Source organism: Hyla sarda, chromosome 1 (genome assembly GCF_029499605.1).
Source record: "Hyla sarda isolate aHylSar1 chromosome 1, aHylSar1.hap1, whole genome shotgun sequence".
Taxonomy (NCBI): Eukaryota; Metazoa; Chordata; class Amphibia; order Anura; family Hylidae; genus Hyla; species Hyla sarda.
The window spans coordinates 358,992,261-359,009,941 of record NC_079189.1 but is presented as its reverse complement, the minus strand read 5'-3'; the positions used below and the strand labels follow the sequence as shown (position 1 = coordinate 359,009,941).

General features: G+C 43.5%; 1 protein-coding gene across 3 annotated transcripts in view; it reads right to left on the bottom strand.

Annotated features, from left to right (window-relative positions):
* The window catches only part of GLIS3 (GLIS family zinc finger 3), a 417,907-nt gene that overhangs the window by 361,199 nt on the left and 39,027 nt on the right, over window positions 1-17,681 (bottom strand). The window contains exon 1 of one of the 3 annotated variants that reach the window (XM_056522346.1): window positions 5,772-5,998. The exons of the other annotated variants lie outside the window; for them this stretch is intronic. The gene's annotated coding sequence lies outside the window, so the exon portion shown is untranslated. Of the gene's footprint in view, window positions 1-5,771; window positions 5,999-17,681 lie in introns of those variants that run through there. 3 annotated transcript variants of the gene reach the window in all.

Genomic DNA, 17,681 nt, shown 5'->3' with positions numbered 1-17,681 from the left:
ACAAAACGGAAATACCTACCATAAAAATTCAGTGGAGACGCTGAATACTGTGACGGTCTGCATTGGTCACCTATGTAATCTAATAAATAGTCTACAGGAGAAGTAGAGCAGACAACATGTATCAGTCCCCGGAACGTTTCCAGACGTAAACCTCTCAAACACATACATTACACTGCTGTTTCAAGTTACTGTATCTCGACTCAGTAGCCTATGGATACATCCCTGTATAACTATGTATAGGTCAAAGTCCTTTATATTTGAATGGGGTTGGTAAAAATGTGTAGGCATGTTAAAGAAATAACCCCATTCAGATGTGTTGAATGGATTGTAAATATTAAAGAAATTAAAAAAATCTGTTTACATACAGCTGTAATACAGAAACTGTTACAGTTACAACAAATAACTGCTTGGGATTATACTGAACGGAATTAATATAACCTCAGGGTTCTCTGGTGAAGTTTGGGAAATCTTACAGCTGTCTGGAACAGGTTTTACCATATATAACCAACTAAGATTATTTGTATACTGTATGTTTTTAATAGTTTCTTATATTGCAAGTATGACTGACAGCTTCTTAACCAAATAAACTTAAATTGATAAAATATGATGTCCACCTGTATCAGCTGCATAAAATCAAGCATGTTGCCATCCAATGGGCCTATTTGTCACATTCCCGTCTAAGAACTGCACTGCCTTAAAGGTACAGTTGGTACAGATACAGTTGGACATCATATTTTAGCATTCCCCTGGAATTTTTTATTTTTTAATCACCTAGTACCAGAAAGTTAAACAGATTTGTAAATTACTTTTATTTAAAAATCTTAATCCTTCCAGTACTTATCAGCTGCTGTATGCTCCACAGGAAGTTCTTTTCTTTTTGAATTTCTTCTCTGTCTGACCACAGTGCTCTCTGCTGACACTTCTGTACATGTCAGGAATTGTCCAGAGAAGGATAGGTTTGCTATGGGGATTTGCTCCTACTCTGGACAGTTCCTAAAATAGACAGAGGTGTCAGCAGAGAGCACTGTGGTGCAACAGAAAGGATATTCAAAAAGAAAAGAACTTCTTCTGGAACATACCGCAACTGATAAGTACTGGAAGATTTTAAATAGAAGTAATTTACAAATATTCAGGTAAGTAGGTGAAGAAAAAGTCAGCAGACTCACCAATCTTTGTTCTAGAGTTCTTCTTTAATGCAAAATACTCACAATACAAACATCACAGTAGGGGGAGAGGGATCGGTGCGGGGGGGGGGGGGGGGTATCATTGCTTTCAAGCAATGATACCCCCTGCACCAATCCTTCTCCCCCTACTGTGATGTTTGTATTGTGAGTATTTTGCATTAAAGAAGAACTCTAGAACGAAGATTGGTGAGTCTGCCGACTTTTTCTTCACCTACTTACCTAAAGATATCCACTGCTTTTACGAGTCAGAGCACCACCACAGTTCAGATATATATCCTCCATACAGATCCCCTATCAGTAGTCCTCAACCTATCAGTCTTAGCTGTGCAGGACATTTCTTGTTTTTTCTATAATTTACAAATCTGTTTAACTTTCTGTAACCAGTTAATTTAATTAAATAAAAAAAAAAAGTTTTCCAGTTAAGTATCCCTTTAATTTTGTCATCACAAAATGTAATATTTTGAGAGCACTAAGTGACTTAAATCATGAAATTTGTACCATAGACTATGATAGAATGATCCTTGCCTGAATGTGCATTGTCAAGCTTGGTGAAATGCATAGTATTAGCATACATATAATAGTCATGCTTTGCATCTGTGTTGCTACTATATACTATGCACAAATTAAGCACCATAATGGTTTTTAGGGGCCTTACTCCACCCCATAAACCTATTAAATACATTAGTCAGCAGACTTTATCCTTGAAGACTCAAGGCCCAATGTAAATTGACAGTCAGTGTAGTTGTTACTCAGTAGGTGCATACAATATCCTACAAAAAGGGTTAAAATAAATGTAAGCATACACTAAGAAACACACTCAGAAATAATAGTAAAAACTGAACTACTGGCCATTGTAGTATGCAAGGGCTGTACATTGAAGATTGACACTTGAGCCTAGGCAATGGTGCATTCCCTAAGGTCAATTTCATGTAAATTTTACTGTCAGGTAGAATTTCCCCCTCTCCATAAACAAAAGTGCTTGTGTTATGCCGCTCAGTTCTCTATAGAAGCAGAGGAAACACAGCAAGAATAGAAATGATAGCAGCGAAAAGAAAATGTGTGTTCCTGTCAAATCCGATAAAAAAAAAAGTGGTGTGAAGATTACATCTCAGTGCCATAAATGACAAGACAAACGGCATTACATAAATATTTCGGACAAAATGCCAGCTATTCCTGTAGCTCAGAGAAGACTGTCAGTTACATGAGTAACTGAGACGTAAAGTGACCACAATTACTTTAGCCTGCAATCCCTCTGAGAGTAGGGATTCATGCTTTCCAAACCACGCTGGAAATAGTTCAAAAAGCCCATGTCATTTCTGGGACTGCAGAACAAGTACAGCACAAAGTCTCCTGCAAAACCAGCCATCTGGCACCAATAACAACTTGGTCAAATTTTCATGGCTTGCTGACAAAAAAATCCATCTTGTGGATTGGATTGTGAAGCAATTAAACTGTGGTTCACATACAAACACCATCTACCATGTTTACCGTGATGGATCATATCCTATCAGTGGTTGGCACATATTGAAAATGTTGGACTGCGTTCTGACACCTGGGTATGTGACTAGTATGAATGGGAAGAAGCATATTATGCTTCTATGGTATGAGATAAATATGCCTACCAATTGATAAAAAAAGCTAGATATTTTCATAAATAAGAGACAGATAGAGAAATAGAGATAACATAACTAAACACAAGAGAAAAAAAACATAACTAGATAGAATTCCAATTCAATGTGGACATACAACGTATAGGATACTATAGGAAGAGCTCTTTAATGAGATATCACTGCCCATTGTGCCAATCAATATACTTGGACCTGCTGTATAGCCAAACTTAGGTTTGTGCTACTGTACTATACCTCTATGTGGTGGCCAAGTACAGGAGGTGTTACCCCGTACTCCTGCTGCACTGTAAGGCAGCCTCCTTTTGTGTCCCCAGGGCCCCCTGCATTAGTTTCCCCATTGTAAATATGTTGTACTGTATAAAATGTGTTATCACTTTAAGACTTTAAGAATTATACAATTGATATACCATGTGATTGTTACCCAGGAGGTACCAGTGACCAGGTGATCCTATGGGCTCCATGCTAGTCTCCCCCAGATAAGCCCTGGGAGGAGCTATTTTTTATTGGAGGCCTCAAGTCAAGTCCTGCAGCCACAGTCAAGTGCAAGTAAGCTAAACCTGCAGCATAGTCCATCATCAGTCAAGTCAGTCTCTGTGAAATTGTCAAGCAACGTGGCCTGCACTAAATTGCCTACTCCTACTACAAGTCCCAGCAAGCCAGTTATCTGAGTCACTGGTCCCCTCCTTGGACCCTAGCTGAACTGTATAGACTCTACCAACTGTCTACCCTCAATAAGGCTACCGTTATCCGTAACTTGGCATCAGGGTCTTTATTGCCTCGGTGCCTAGCCCAGGATCCAGCGGTATACCTTCGGGTTGTTATAGGTTAAACCACACCCTGGCGTCACGAATACAAGGGGTTAATGCCATCTGCCCCTAGGTAACAACTTCTGCCCTGCACCTCACACCCCGCCACCACATCTACATAGGTAGGTACATAGGAAAACAGAACTATTAGCAGGTAGATGATTGATAGACAAATAAATAATTAAATAAATAAAGTTATTTCTTTAGATATTTTAGATAGATAGATAATTGGATAGAAAGAAAACACCAGGTATCTGAATTTATGTCTGGAAGTTGGTTAAAAACATAATAAGATAGGGGAAAAAAATTAAATACTTTTCTTGTCAAAAAAAAAACAAAAAACACATATACATGATGCTTAGACGACTGTAATTGAAAATGTATGATGGTTTTTAGAAGTAAAATTATTTTAATGTTTCTTTCTTTTTTATATATATAATGTAACATAGCTTATAATAGTAACACTCCATAAATAATGAAAACCTGAGTATAGGGTAACCCAGTGATGGTAGGTATTATTTATTTCAGAGAACTGTACACATAAAAGAGCTTTAATACGTAAAATGTGACAAAACGCACATTTGAATATGAACTAAATAAATAAATGACTGAATGGTAGAGAAAAAGTGAGAAGACCATGCCAACCTAGGCTAACAATTTGCAAGGATTTACAACCAACTTACAAGTAGTAGTAGTTATAGTACTTATAGGATATATGTATAATAACAACCATAATAAATACAGAAATACAATGCAATCTAAAAGACTTCAAATTTCAGACATTGAAATATATAACATAGTAATATATAAAATTATTAGACTCACTGTCCAGAGATACCATAAAAATAACATTTTATGAGTATTTTGTCATTCAAATTTTGCCTAGTAATTTCATAGTTACTGAAAAACATAATTTTTGTGATAGGAACTAATGCAAAAAAAAAACAAATAAACTAAAGCAATGGAGCAACCAGATTAACAGAGGTGTAAACAAACAAAAAAAATTATATATTATAATAGGTATAAATGTAACAAAAAAGACACATATGTGTGTGTGTGTGTGTATATATATATATATATATATATATATATATATATATATGACAGTAGAAATGTCGCTGCATCTGATGAATAAAGCCTGACACATATTCATCTGACCGGTGTGCTGCTGCTTTTGTCCAACTGGTTATATATATATATATATATATATATATATATATATATATATGGTAAATTTGAGTAGCCGTATTAGTCCAGTGATGCAGATGCAAATCATAAAATGTTGCAGTATCTTGTAATATCTTTTTTATTGGACTAACATCATTTTGTAGAGACAAGCTTTCGGGATTCCTCCCTTATGACTTGATAAAGGGAGGAATCCCGAAAGCTTGTCTATACAAAATGCTGTTAGTCCAATAAAAAAGGTATTACAAGATACTGCAACATGATTTATATATATATATATATATATATATATATATATATATATATACATATATATATATAGATAGATAGATATGGAAAAAGATATATATATATATATATATATATATATATATATATATATAAATTTGGGCAGATAAGATAACCAGTCTATCTAAAAAAAATTCTGTCTGTTGGCATGTTTGCACAAAACTAATCCCCATTGATGTCTATAGTACTTATTTTCAGTCTTTTAAACAACATTTCAGAAATGTCAGAGTTTCTAAAGTCTCTAGTAAAGTCTACATATATACACACATATACACTTACAAGTAACACTTAGTTTCAGACCTTCATATTCTGACACAAATACTGACCCGGAGATGTCATGAGATCTAAATACACAAAGACTGTATATACCAGGTCCATTTCTACCTGTGGTCCTGTATACCTGCCTCCCCTTTCATAGAACCTTAAATAACCAGGTGGCACCGCTGAGACGTTTTCCCAGATACAAATAATGTCAGGGAGATGTTTTAATATTTTTCCAATTACAAATATGCAAACTATATGCACACTAGATAGCTCACTATTATATATACACACATCATACACATATGAAGCCATGACTGCATGTATATTCCATAGTACCTGTCCTTGTCACCTCAAGCATACACTTATTAGAAAGTCCTGACACCCTTGTGTAGACAGGGATAGCAGCTGTCACTTACCAAGTAAGGAGAATGTCTATGACAGGATCCAAAGTGCATATTCCTCAGCAGAACCAGATGACATTAAAGTTGCGAGCAGCACTAAGAAGAGTGAGTTCTGCTGCCCAGGACCCCAGCACTGTCAGGGACCCCTGCACCCAGAGGAGAGGCTGCAGAATGGTGTGTGCTCCAGGGCGCCCCCTGCTCTGCTCAGCTGGTCCATGTAGTGACCAGGGGGCATGGTGTGTGTGCCACTCTCCCCAGTCTGCTGTGGCTGCCCGTGCACTGGGCTCAGAGCTGAGCTGCTGCTGCTGCTGCTGTGCTCGGGGCAGTGAGGCCAATGAGATTAGGGATAGAGGAGCCCGGCTGTGAGAGAGAGGGGCGGGGAGGTGAGTGTCAGCTGCTTCTAAAGACAGGAGGAATAGCCCTGGGATGTCTAGGAATAAGACTTCGCTTTTAAAACAGTCTAAATCTTAATGTTTAAAAGATTTGTATCCAATTGGCTGCTAACAGAAAACAAAAAATAGTCTAAATATTTATTTCTTATGTCAACTAAATAAATAAATAAACATACTGTATATACTGTACTCACAATGTTTCTCCACGTTTTCCCAAACTGGGTATCTGCCTGGAGCAAGTTTGGAGAGCTGAGAAAGTGTGCCCTGATAACTGGCTGATAACAGAGAGCAGCAGAATAATATACTGTCACTCTCTGATGTAGAACTACCTTTAGTGACTACTGGTGTATGTATCATCTGTACTAGAAACTCCAGTCCTGTCCTAGAGAGCTGGCAAAATGTCCCCACAAAGCTAACTGATAACAGAGAACAGGAGAATAATATATAGTTAATAAAAGACATTGAACCACTATATATATATATATAGATATATATATATATATATATATATATATTAATTTTTTATTTTTTACTGGCTACTGGTATATTTTCTTGAGGTCAGTTGTGCTAGAAATACCAATCTTGTCCTGGAGAGATGAGAAATGTATCCACAACTCTGGCTGATAACAGAGAACAGCAGAATGATATATTTTAAAGGGGTTATCCAGGAAAAAACTTTTTTTTATATATCAACTGGCTCCAGAAAGTTAAACAGATTTGTAAATTACTTCTATTAAAACATCTTAATCCTTTCAGTACTTATGAGCTGCTGAAGTTGAGTTGTTCTTTTCTGTCTAAGCGCTCTCTGATGACACGTGTCTCGGGAACCGCCCAGTTTAGAAGCAAATCCCCATAGCACTGAGCAGTTCCCGAGACAAGCAGAGATGTCAGCAGAGAGCACTGTTGCCAGACAGAAAACAACAACTCAACTTCAGCAGCTGATAATTATTGAAAGGATTAAGATTTTTTAATAGAAGTCATTTGCAAATCTTTTTAACTTTCTGGAGCCAGTTGATATATAAAAAAAAGTTTTTCCTGGAATACTCCTTTAACTCTCAGTTATTGAACTACAATATCATTTTTACTGGCTAGTGGTGTATGTCTCATTGGTTCATTTATACTAGAAATGCCAGTCCTGTCCTGGAGAGCTGAGAAAATGTCCCCACAAAACCGACTGATAGAGAACAATAGAATAATACATAGTTAATAGAAGAATTAAACTATAATCATTTTTTTTATTCTGGCTACTGGTATATTTTCTTGAGGTCGGTTGTACTAGAAATACTGTCTTGTTCTGGAGAGATAAGAAATGTTTCCTTTTGGAGCAATGCTATTGTCACGATGCCGGCTGGCAGGTGGTGGATCCTCTGTGCCAGAGAGGGATTGGCGTGGACCGTGCTAGAGGATCGGTTCTAAGTCACTACTGGTTTTCACCAGAGCCCGCCGCAAAGCGGGATGGTCTTGCTGCGGCGGTAGTGACCAGGTCGTATCCCCTAGCAACGGCTCAACCTCTCTGGCTGCTGAAGATAGGCGCGGTACAAGGGAGTAGACAGAAGCAAGGTCGGACGTAGCAGAAGGTCGGGGCAGGCAGCAAGGATCGTAGTCAGGGGCAACGGCAGAAGGTCTGGAATCACAGGCAAGGAACACACAAGGAACGCTTTCACTGGCACTAGGGCAACAAGATCCGGCGAGGGAGTGAAGGGGAAGTGAGGTGATATAGGGAAGTGCACAGGTGTAAACACTAATTGGAACCACTGCACCAATCAGCGGTGCAGTGGCCCTTTAAATCGCAAAGACCCGGCGCGCGCGCGCCCTAGGGAGCGGGGCCGCGCGCGCCGGGACAGAACTGACGGGGAGCGAGTCAGGTACGGGAGCCGGGGTGCGCATCGCGAGCGGGCGCTACCCGCATCGCGAATCGCATCCCGGCCGGAGGTGGTAACGCAGCGCCCCGGGTCCGTGGAACCGACCGGGGTGCTGCAGTGAGGGAAGTGTAGCGAGCGCTCCGGGGAGGAGCGGGGACCCGGAGCGCTCGGCGTAACAGTACCCCCCCCCTTGGGTCTCCCCCTCTTCTTGGGGCCTGAGAACCTGAGGATCAGACTTTTGTCCAGGATATTGTCCTCAGGTTCCCAGGACCTCTCTTCTGGACCACAACCCTCCCAATCCACTAAAAAAAAAGTTCTTCCCCTGACCTTTTTGGAGGCCAAGATCTCTTTGACAGAGAAGATGTCCGAGGAGCCGGAAACAGGAGTGGGAGGAACAGATTTAGGAGAAAAACGGTTGAGGATGAGAGGTTTAAGAAGAGAGACGTGAAAGGCATTAGGGATACGAAGAGAAGGAGGAAGAAGAAGTTTGTAAGAGACAGGATTAATTTGACACAAAACTTTAAAAGGACCAAGATAGCGTGGTCCCAACTTATAGCTCGGGACACGGAAACGGACATATTTAGCGGAGAGCCATACCTTGTCTCCAGGGGAAAAAATGGGAGGAGCTCTTCTTTTCTTATCTGCGAATCTCTTCATGCGAGAAGAAGCCTGTAAGAGAGAATTTTGGGTCTCTTTCCATATGGTGGAAAGATCACGAGAAATTTCATCCACAGCGGGCAGACCAGAGGGCAAGGGGGTAGGGAGGGGGGGAAGAGGGTGACGGCCGTACACCACGAAAAACGGAGATTTGGAGGAAGATTCAGAGATTCTGAAATTATACGAGAATTCGGCCCAAGGTAGAAGATCTGCCCAGTCATCCTGGCGGGAGGAAACAAAATGTCGTAAATAGTCACCCAAGATCTGGTTAATTCTCTCTACTTGTCCATTGGATTGAGGATGGTATGCAGAAGAAAAATTTAATTTAATCTTGAGTTGTTTACAGAGAGCCCTCCAGAATTTAGACACAAATTGGACGCCTCTATCCGAGACGATCTGTGTAGGCAACCCGTGAAGACGAAAAATGTGTACAAAAAATTGTTTAGCCAACTGAGGCGCTGAAGGAAGACCAGGAAGAGGGATGAAATGTGCCATTTTGGAGAATCGATCAACGACCACCCAAATAACAGTGTTGCCATGGGATGGGGGTAAGTCAGTAATAAAATCCATACCAATCAGAGACCAAGGTTGTTCGGGGACAGGTAGAGGATGAAGAAAACCAGCGGGCTTCTGGCGAGGAGTCTTATCCCGGGCACAGATAGTGCAGGCTCGCACAAAGTCCACCACATCAGTCTCAAGAGTCGGCCACCAATAGAAGCGAGAGATGAGTTGCACAGATTTCTTAATGCCCGCATGACCTGCGAGATGGGAGGAGTGACCCCATTTGAGGATCCCAAGGCGTTGGCGTGGAGAAACAAAGGTCTTTCCTGGAGGAGTTTGCCTGATGGAGGCTGGAGAAGTGGAAATCAGGCAGTCAGGAGGAATGATGTGTTGAGGAGAGAGTTCAATTTCAGAGGCATCTGAGGAACGAGAGAGAGCATCGGCCCTAATGTTCTTATCAGCAGGCCGAAAGTGAATTTCAAAATTAAATCGGGCAAAGAACAGAGACCACCTGGCCTGACGAGGATTCAGCCGTTGGGCAGACTGGAGGTAGGAGAGGTTCTTGTGATCGGTGTAAATAATAACTGGAAATCTTGATCCCTCCAGCAGATGCCTCCATTCCTCAAGTGCTAATTTAATGGCTAGAAGCTCTCGATCCCCGATGGAGTAGTTCCTCTCCGCCGGAGAGAAGGTCCTGGAAAAGAAACCACAAGTAACAGCATGCCCGGAAGAGTTTTTTTGTAGAAGGACAGCTCCAGCTCCCACTGAGGAGGCATCAACCTCCAATAGGAAGGGTTTAGATGGGTCAGGTCTGGAGAGCACGAGAGCCGAAGAAAAGGCAGACTTGAGTCGTTTAAAGGCGTCTTCCGCTTGAGGAGGCCAAGACTTGGGATCGGCATTTTTTTTTGTTAAAGCCACAATAGGAGCCACAATGGTAGAAAAATGTGGAATAAATTGCCTGTAATAATTGGCGAACCCCAAAAAACGTTGGATGGCACGGAGTCCGGAGGGGCGTGGCCAATCTAAGACGGCAGAGAGTTTATCTGGGTCCATTTGTAGTCCCTGGCCAGAGACCAAGTATCCTAGAAAAGGAAGAGATTGGCATTCAAACAGACATTTCTCTATTTTGGCATAGAGTTGATTATCACGAAGTCTCTGAAGAACCATACGGACATGCTGGCGGTGTTCTTCAAGATTGGCAGAAAAAATCAGGATATCGTCCAGATATACAACAACACAGGAGTATAGGAGATCACGAAAAATTTCATTAACAAAGTCTTGGAAGACGGCAGGGGCGTTGCATAGACCAAAGGGCATGACCAGATACTCAAAGTGTCCATCTCTGGTGTTAAATGCCGTTTTCCATTCATCCCCCTCTCTGATGCGGATGAGATTATAAGCACCTCTTAAGTCCAGTTTGGTAAAAATATGGGCACCTTGGAGACGATCAAAGAGTTCAGAGATGAGGGGTAGGGGGTAGCGGTTCTTAACCGTGATTTTATTAAGACCGCGGTAGTCAATGCAAGGACGTAGAGAGCCATCTTTTTTGGACACAAAGAAAAATCCGGCTCCGGCAGGAGAGGAGGATTTACGGATAAAGCCCTTTTTTAAATTTTCTTGGACGTATTCAGACATGGCAAGAGTCTCTGGGACGGACAGAGGATAGATTCTGCCCCGGGGTGGAGTAGTGCCCGGGAGGAGGTCAATGGGACAATCATAAGGCCTGTGAGGAGGTAGAGTCTCAGCTTGTTTTTTGCAAAAAACGTCCGCAAAGTCCATATAGGCCTTAGGGAGACCGGTTACATGAGGAAGCACAGGGACACGGCAAGGTTTACTGGGAACCGGTTTTAAGCAGTCCTTGGAGCAAGAGGGCCCCCAACTCTTGATCTCCCCAGTGGACCAATCCAGGATTGGGGAATGGAGTTGAAGCCAGGGAAGTCCAAGAAGGATTTCAGAAGTGCAATTGGGGAGGACCAACAGTTCAATCCTCTCGTGATGAGATCCGATGCACATTAGAAGGGGCTCCGTGCGGAAACGTATAGTACAGTCCAATCTTTCATTGTTTACACAATTGATGTAGAGGGGTCTGGCGAGACTGGTCACCGGGATGTTGAACCTGTTGACGAGAGAGGCCAGGATAAAATTTCCTGCAGATCCAGAGTCCAAGAAGGCCACAGCAGAGAAGGAGAAGGCAGAGGCAGACATCCGCACAGGCACAGTAAGACGTGGAGAAGCAGAGTAGACATCAAGGACTGTCTCACCTTTGTGCGGAGTCAGCGGACGTCTTTCCAGGCGGGGAGGACGGATAGGACAATCCTTCAGGAAGTGTTCGGTACTAGCACAGTACAGGCAGAGATTCTCCATGCGGCGTCGTGTCCTCTCTTGGGGTGTCAGGCGAGACCGGTCGACCTGCATAGCCTCCACGGCGGGAGGCACAGGAACAGATTGCAGGGGACCAGAGGAGAGAGGAGCCGGGGAGAAGAAACGCCTCGTGCGAACAGAGTCCATATCCTGGCGGAGCTCCTGACGCCGTTCGGAAAAACGCATGTCAATGCGAGTGGCAAGATGGATGAGTTCATGTAGGTTAGCAGGGATTTCTCGTGCGGCCAGAACATCTTTAATGTTGCTGGATAGGCCTTTTTTAAAGGTCGCGCAGAGTGCCTCATTATTCCAGGATAATTCTGAAGCAAGGGTACGGAACTGTACGGCATACTCGCCAACGGAAGAATTACCCTGGACCAGGTTCAACAGGGCAGTCTCAGCAGAAGAGGCTCGGGCAGGTTCCTCAAAGACACTTCGAATTTCCGAGAAGAAGGAGTGTACAGAGGCAGTGACGGGGTCATTGCGGTCCCAGAGCGGTGTGGCCCAAGCCAGGGCTTTTCCAGACAGCAGGCTGACTACGAAAGCCACCTTAGACCTTTCAGTGGGGAACTGGTCCGACATCATCTCCAAGTGTAATGAACATTGGGAAAGAAAGCCACGGCAAAACTTAGAGTCCCCATCAAATTTATCCGGCAAGGATAGTCGTATTCCAGAAGCGGCCACTCGCTGCGGAGGAGGTACAGGAGCTGGCGGAGGAGATGATTGCTGGAGCTGTGGTAGTAACTGTTGTAGCATAACAGTCAGTTGAGACAGCTGTTGGCCTTGTTGCGCAATCTGTTGTGACTGCTGGGCGACCACCGTGGTGAGGTCAGCGACAACTGGCAGAGGAACTTCAGCGGGATCCATGGCCGGATCTACTGTCACGATGCCGGCTGGCAGGTGGTGGATCCTCTGTGCCAGAGAGGGATTGGCGTGGACCGTGCTAGAGGATCGGTTCTAAGTCACTACTGGTTTTCACCAGAGCCCGCCGCAAAGCGGGATGGTCTTGCTGCGGCGGTAGTGACCAGGTCGTATCCCCTAGCAACGGCTCAACCTCTCTGGCTGCTGAAGATAGGCGCGGTACAAGGGAGTAGACAGAAGCAAGGTCGGACGTAGCAGAAGGTCGGGGCAGGCAGCAAGGATCGTAGTCAGGGGCAACGGCAGAAGGTCTGGAATCACAGGCAAGGAACACACAAGGAACGCTTTCACTGGCACTAGGGCAACAAGATCCGGCGAGGGAGTGAAGGGGAAGTGAGGTGATATAGGGAAGTGCACAGGTGTAAACACTAATTGGAACCACTGCACCAATCAGCGGTGCAGTGGCCCTTTAAATCGCAAAGACCCGGCGCGCGCGCGCCCTAGGGAGCGGGGCCGCGCGCGCCGGGACAGAACTGACGGGGAGCGAGTCAGGTACGGGAGCCGGGGTGCGCATCGCGAGCGGGCGCTACCCGCATCGCGAATCGCATCCCGGCCGGAGGTGGTAACGCAGCGCCCCGGGTCCGTGGAACCGACCGGGGTGCTGCAGTGAGGGAAGTGTAGCGAGCGCTCCGGGGAGGAGCGGGGACCCGGAGCGCTCGGCGTAACAGCTATGTGTACAGATGTACAGATAGCTACTATATTATTTGCTTCTGTGAAATTGGCACATATGATTCTCTCTTTATAGTTTATTGTTTATGTTTATATGCAAAGTAGCACTCTCCCAGAAGGAAAAGAGCTTGCTCCCTGGCGCCACCTATTGGAGGTTGCATCCCTGCAAATCAATGTTTGGCTTCTTTTGAAAGTCTTAGAACATGACTGGAGGTTTAATAGCTAAGTAAGAATTTCGCGCAAAAGAAAGAGCTACCTATCTGTAGAAAAAATACCCAAGAAAAAGGAGCTATTTGACACAGATGTAGATACAAAATACAGTAAATCTTTATTAATGCACAATAGCAAAAATTAAATAAAATACATTAAAAAGACGGGGAGGAATGAACAACAAAATGGCGGCAGCCGGGGACTAAATTGTATACATGATGAACCAAGTGGAATGAAATACAATAAAACATGGGCATACAAGTATAAAGGTAAGTTCATATTGGATACAAAGAGCCACACATGTACCAGTAGCACTATGATATGTAAGGTAAGTATATGAATACTAATGGATACCGTTCATATATATTAATCAACAATGAGAAGTAGGGTGCAAAGTGAAATTTATAATGCACACTGTAGTGTGCCGCTATTCTATATATGCCCATGCAAGGTAAATAATCTAATGCAGAAAATACCAACCACGTAGAGCTTTGAGAGTCAGATAGTCCCAGGATGCCACTACTCCAAGCCTATCTGTAGAAAGTTGTTTGAGGGGCTCTTGTCACTGATCATTCAGTTGTCATACAGTAGGCACAGGCACCATAAATGAATACATTCATACAAAGCATGACAGTACAATATACTGCACAGGTCTCCTAAGCTATACATCATACCACATGCTACACTAACACTCCTACATGCACTATACATTCAAACGTCAAATAACGTTATTTGTCTTCAAAAGTCTCATTTTACTTAGTCATCCTTTCCAAAGTTTTCACCACTTCTACAGTAGGAGTTGTAGCCTTTTATGTTAGCAAGTGTAGGGAATTCTTACACTCTTCCATAATACTTTTCCCCTACAGGTGATACACGAAATTAAAGATCCAGATGGTTGTTATCTTATTTCACTGGGCTCTTCTAATGATACAACTATTTGTTAATACTTATGCTCCCAATGACCACCTTCTGGAGGCTGTTTCTGATATTTGTGAGTTGCATGAATCTGGAAAACATCAACACCTCCTTAATTCTTGTTTTGTTTTGTCATTGGCAGATGTGTGGAGAGAACACAATGGTACCCTGAGGGGTTATTTTTATTTCACTATATTCACATACAGTAGATTGGGTGTTGACTAAGACATCTACTCTTTCCCTTCTTTTTTATGCACGTCACGTTCCGACAACCTGGTCAGATCATGATGTTGTGTCAGTTTTCGGTTTTATGGGTACTCCCTCCACTCCATAGATATGGAGGCTTAATGAGACTTTGTTGACTGTACAAGTTAATACCATGTTAAGACCCAGGTACAAGTAGATCTCTTCTCTTATTTTCATATTAATGCTACTCAGGATTCTAATCCTGCATGAGTTTGGTCAGCCCATAAGCCCATAAGTCTTTTATTCGGGGTCTCTAGCCTCAAGCATTACAAAAAGATAATATTACGGTTCAGACGGCTGTAGAATATCAGTTGTCTCCTCTTTCTTTGGCTCACCAACATGAGCATTCTCTGTGTCTGTATAAGGCTCTTAAAAAAACACCAGGGTGCAGTTGGACACTCTTTTATCGCACAAAGTTGAAAAAGCTATTTATGACTTATTTTAAAGTAGTACTCCAACGCAATCCCCTATACCGCAATCAAACTTATCCCCTAACTACAGGATTAGGGATATGTCTGGGACCCCCTTGTGATCTCCTGCATGGCATCCCAGCAGTCCCCAGGACAGGCCAACAAGCCCCCTCCATGTGTCCCATAGAGAAACATGGAGGTGGTGTGCCGAAAGTGGTTTCCTGTGGCAGGACGGCATGCCCCCTTCCTGGGGACTCCCAGAGATTGTGGGAGTCCCTTGGATAGGGGATAAGTTTTATTCCACTGGAGTACTCCTTTAAGTATGTGAACAATTGATTGCTTGCAAGTATTGATGCTTTTAAAAGAAACAGTCTTTGAATCATGTCCATAGCATCCAACATACCTCTCATCATAACCGTATTTATTCAGATTTTTATTCTTTGCACTCTTCTTTATTTTCTGAACCTGCAAGGTCTTATGATCATTCTGCTCTTTAAGTTGATTTATTTCATACGCCTGTCTCTTGCTTCTTTAAAGTCGGATGCCTGAGAATGCCTAAATACTCCTTTTACTTTGGAAGAGGTCTCTTAGGAAAGGCGTCGGGCCCAAATGGGCTTTCAGCCCAGCATTACATGACATTTTCTGTTCTGCTTATCCCACATCTCACTAAGCTTTGTAATTATTTATTTTCTGCTACCCAGGGACATGCACAGGAATTTTGAGGGGCAGGGGCTTAATGTGAAAAAAAGGGCACACCCGATCCATATGCAACTCCCTAGACCAGTGTTAACCCAAGCACGGTCCTTAAAGGACAACTGCAGCCAAAATGTAATTTATCCCCTATCCACAGGCTAGGGGATAATTGTTTGATCGCGGGGGGTCCGACTGCTGGGCCCACCTGCGATCTCCTGTACGGGGCCGCGGCTGTGCCGTGGCTCTCCCGTGCAGGGGGCATGCCGGCCGCAGCATGACATTGCCCCCTCCATACATCTCTATGGGAGAGGCGGCGAGGCAGCGTTCATTCCTCTCCGCCTCCCCCATAGAACTGTATGGGGACGGGGCGTAAACCGTCGAGCTCAGAGCTCGACGCTACGTGCATTAGCGCTTACAATGAGTGTAATGCCGGCGCCCCATTAGGGAGATCGCGGGGGTCCCAGCGGTCGGACCCCCCGCGATCAAACACTTATCGCCTATCTTGTGGATAGGGGATAAGTTAAATTTGGCTGCAGTTGTCCTTTAAATACCCCCAACAGGTCATGTTATCAGGTGATATAGCTGTAGAGATGCCTGATGCACAGACCATAATTATATCACCTGTGAAAGACTAAGGGAATCTTGAAAACATGACCTGTTAGGGGGACTTGAGGACCGCTCTTGGGAAATCTACAGGATAGAGGATAAGTGTTTGATCCCCGCGATTTCCCTAACGGGGCCCCCGCATTAGCACTCAGTGAAAGGTCGACAGTTACGCACCCTCCCCGCCCTGTCCACATACAGTTCTATGGGGGAGGCTGGGGGGCACAAACGCTGCTTCCCCACTTCTCTGATTGAACTACATGGAGGAGGCGTGTCAGCCGTGACGTCACGCCGCGGCTGGCACGCCCCCTGCGCGGCAGAGTTGTGGCCCCGTGCACGAGATTGCGGGGGGCCCAGCATTTGGACCCCCCGCAATCAAACACTTATCCCCTTTAACATACCATCCACAGCTCCCCCGTTGCACTGATATAGCTTTTCTGTCCTCCGTTCCGGCCTTCTTTCTGCTTCCTGTGCACAAATCGAAACACTGCAATTAACTTTTTGCCGGGAGCAGCGATTTCCCGCCTTGACCAGTGATACAATGAGCGCAGTGTCATATAACAGGCCAAGGCTCCTTATATGACATGCGCTCAGCCTATTACCGACCGAGGTGGGACATCACTGCGGCTGGAGATAAGCTCATCGCAGTGTCCTGGTGCTGTCCACACCTCGTGTCACACTGGGTCTGGTGCTACATAAGCTGCATATGGACTATGCTCAGTTTTCAGCTGTGGACAGTTCCAGGAGTGGGGAGAAAGGAGCCCTGTTAAAAGGGTACTCCGGTGGAAAACATTATTTATTTTTTTTTTTTTTATCAACTGGTCCCAGAAAGTTAAACAGATTTGTAAATTACTTCTATTAAAAAAATCTTTACCCTTCCAGTACTTATTAGCAGCTATATACTACAGAGGAAATTATTTTTTTTATGAATTTCTTTTTGTCTTGTCCACAGTGCTCTCTGCTGACACCTGATGCCTGTATCAGGAACTGTCCAGAGCAGGAGAAAATCCCCATAGCAAACCTATGCTGCTCTGGACAGTTCCTGACATGGACAGAGGTGTCAGCAGAGAGCAGTGTGGACAGGACAAAAAAGAAATGTAAAAAGAAAAGAATTTCCTCTGTAGCATACAGCTGCTATATTATTAAATAGCAGTAATTTAGAAATCTGTTTAACTTTCTGGCACCAGTTCTTTAAAAAAAAAGAAGTACCCATTTAAAGGTATTTAGAAGCCAAATTGGTTCTGCACAATAGTTATTTATCATAAGCAACGGAGTTGTGCTTTACAGTGTGAATCCAGCCATTGGGATTTTGCTACAGATTTTTTTTGCTGCAGATTTTATACTGTGGATTTTGTTATTGAATTACCAGCAGAAATTCTGCAGCAAAATGGGGGAGATTTATCAAAACCTGTCCAGAGGAAAAGTTGTCCAGTTGCCCATAGCAACCAATCAGATTGCTTCTTTCATTTTTAACAAGGCCTCTGCAAA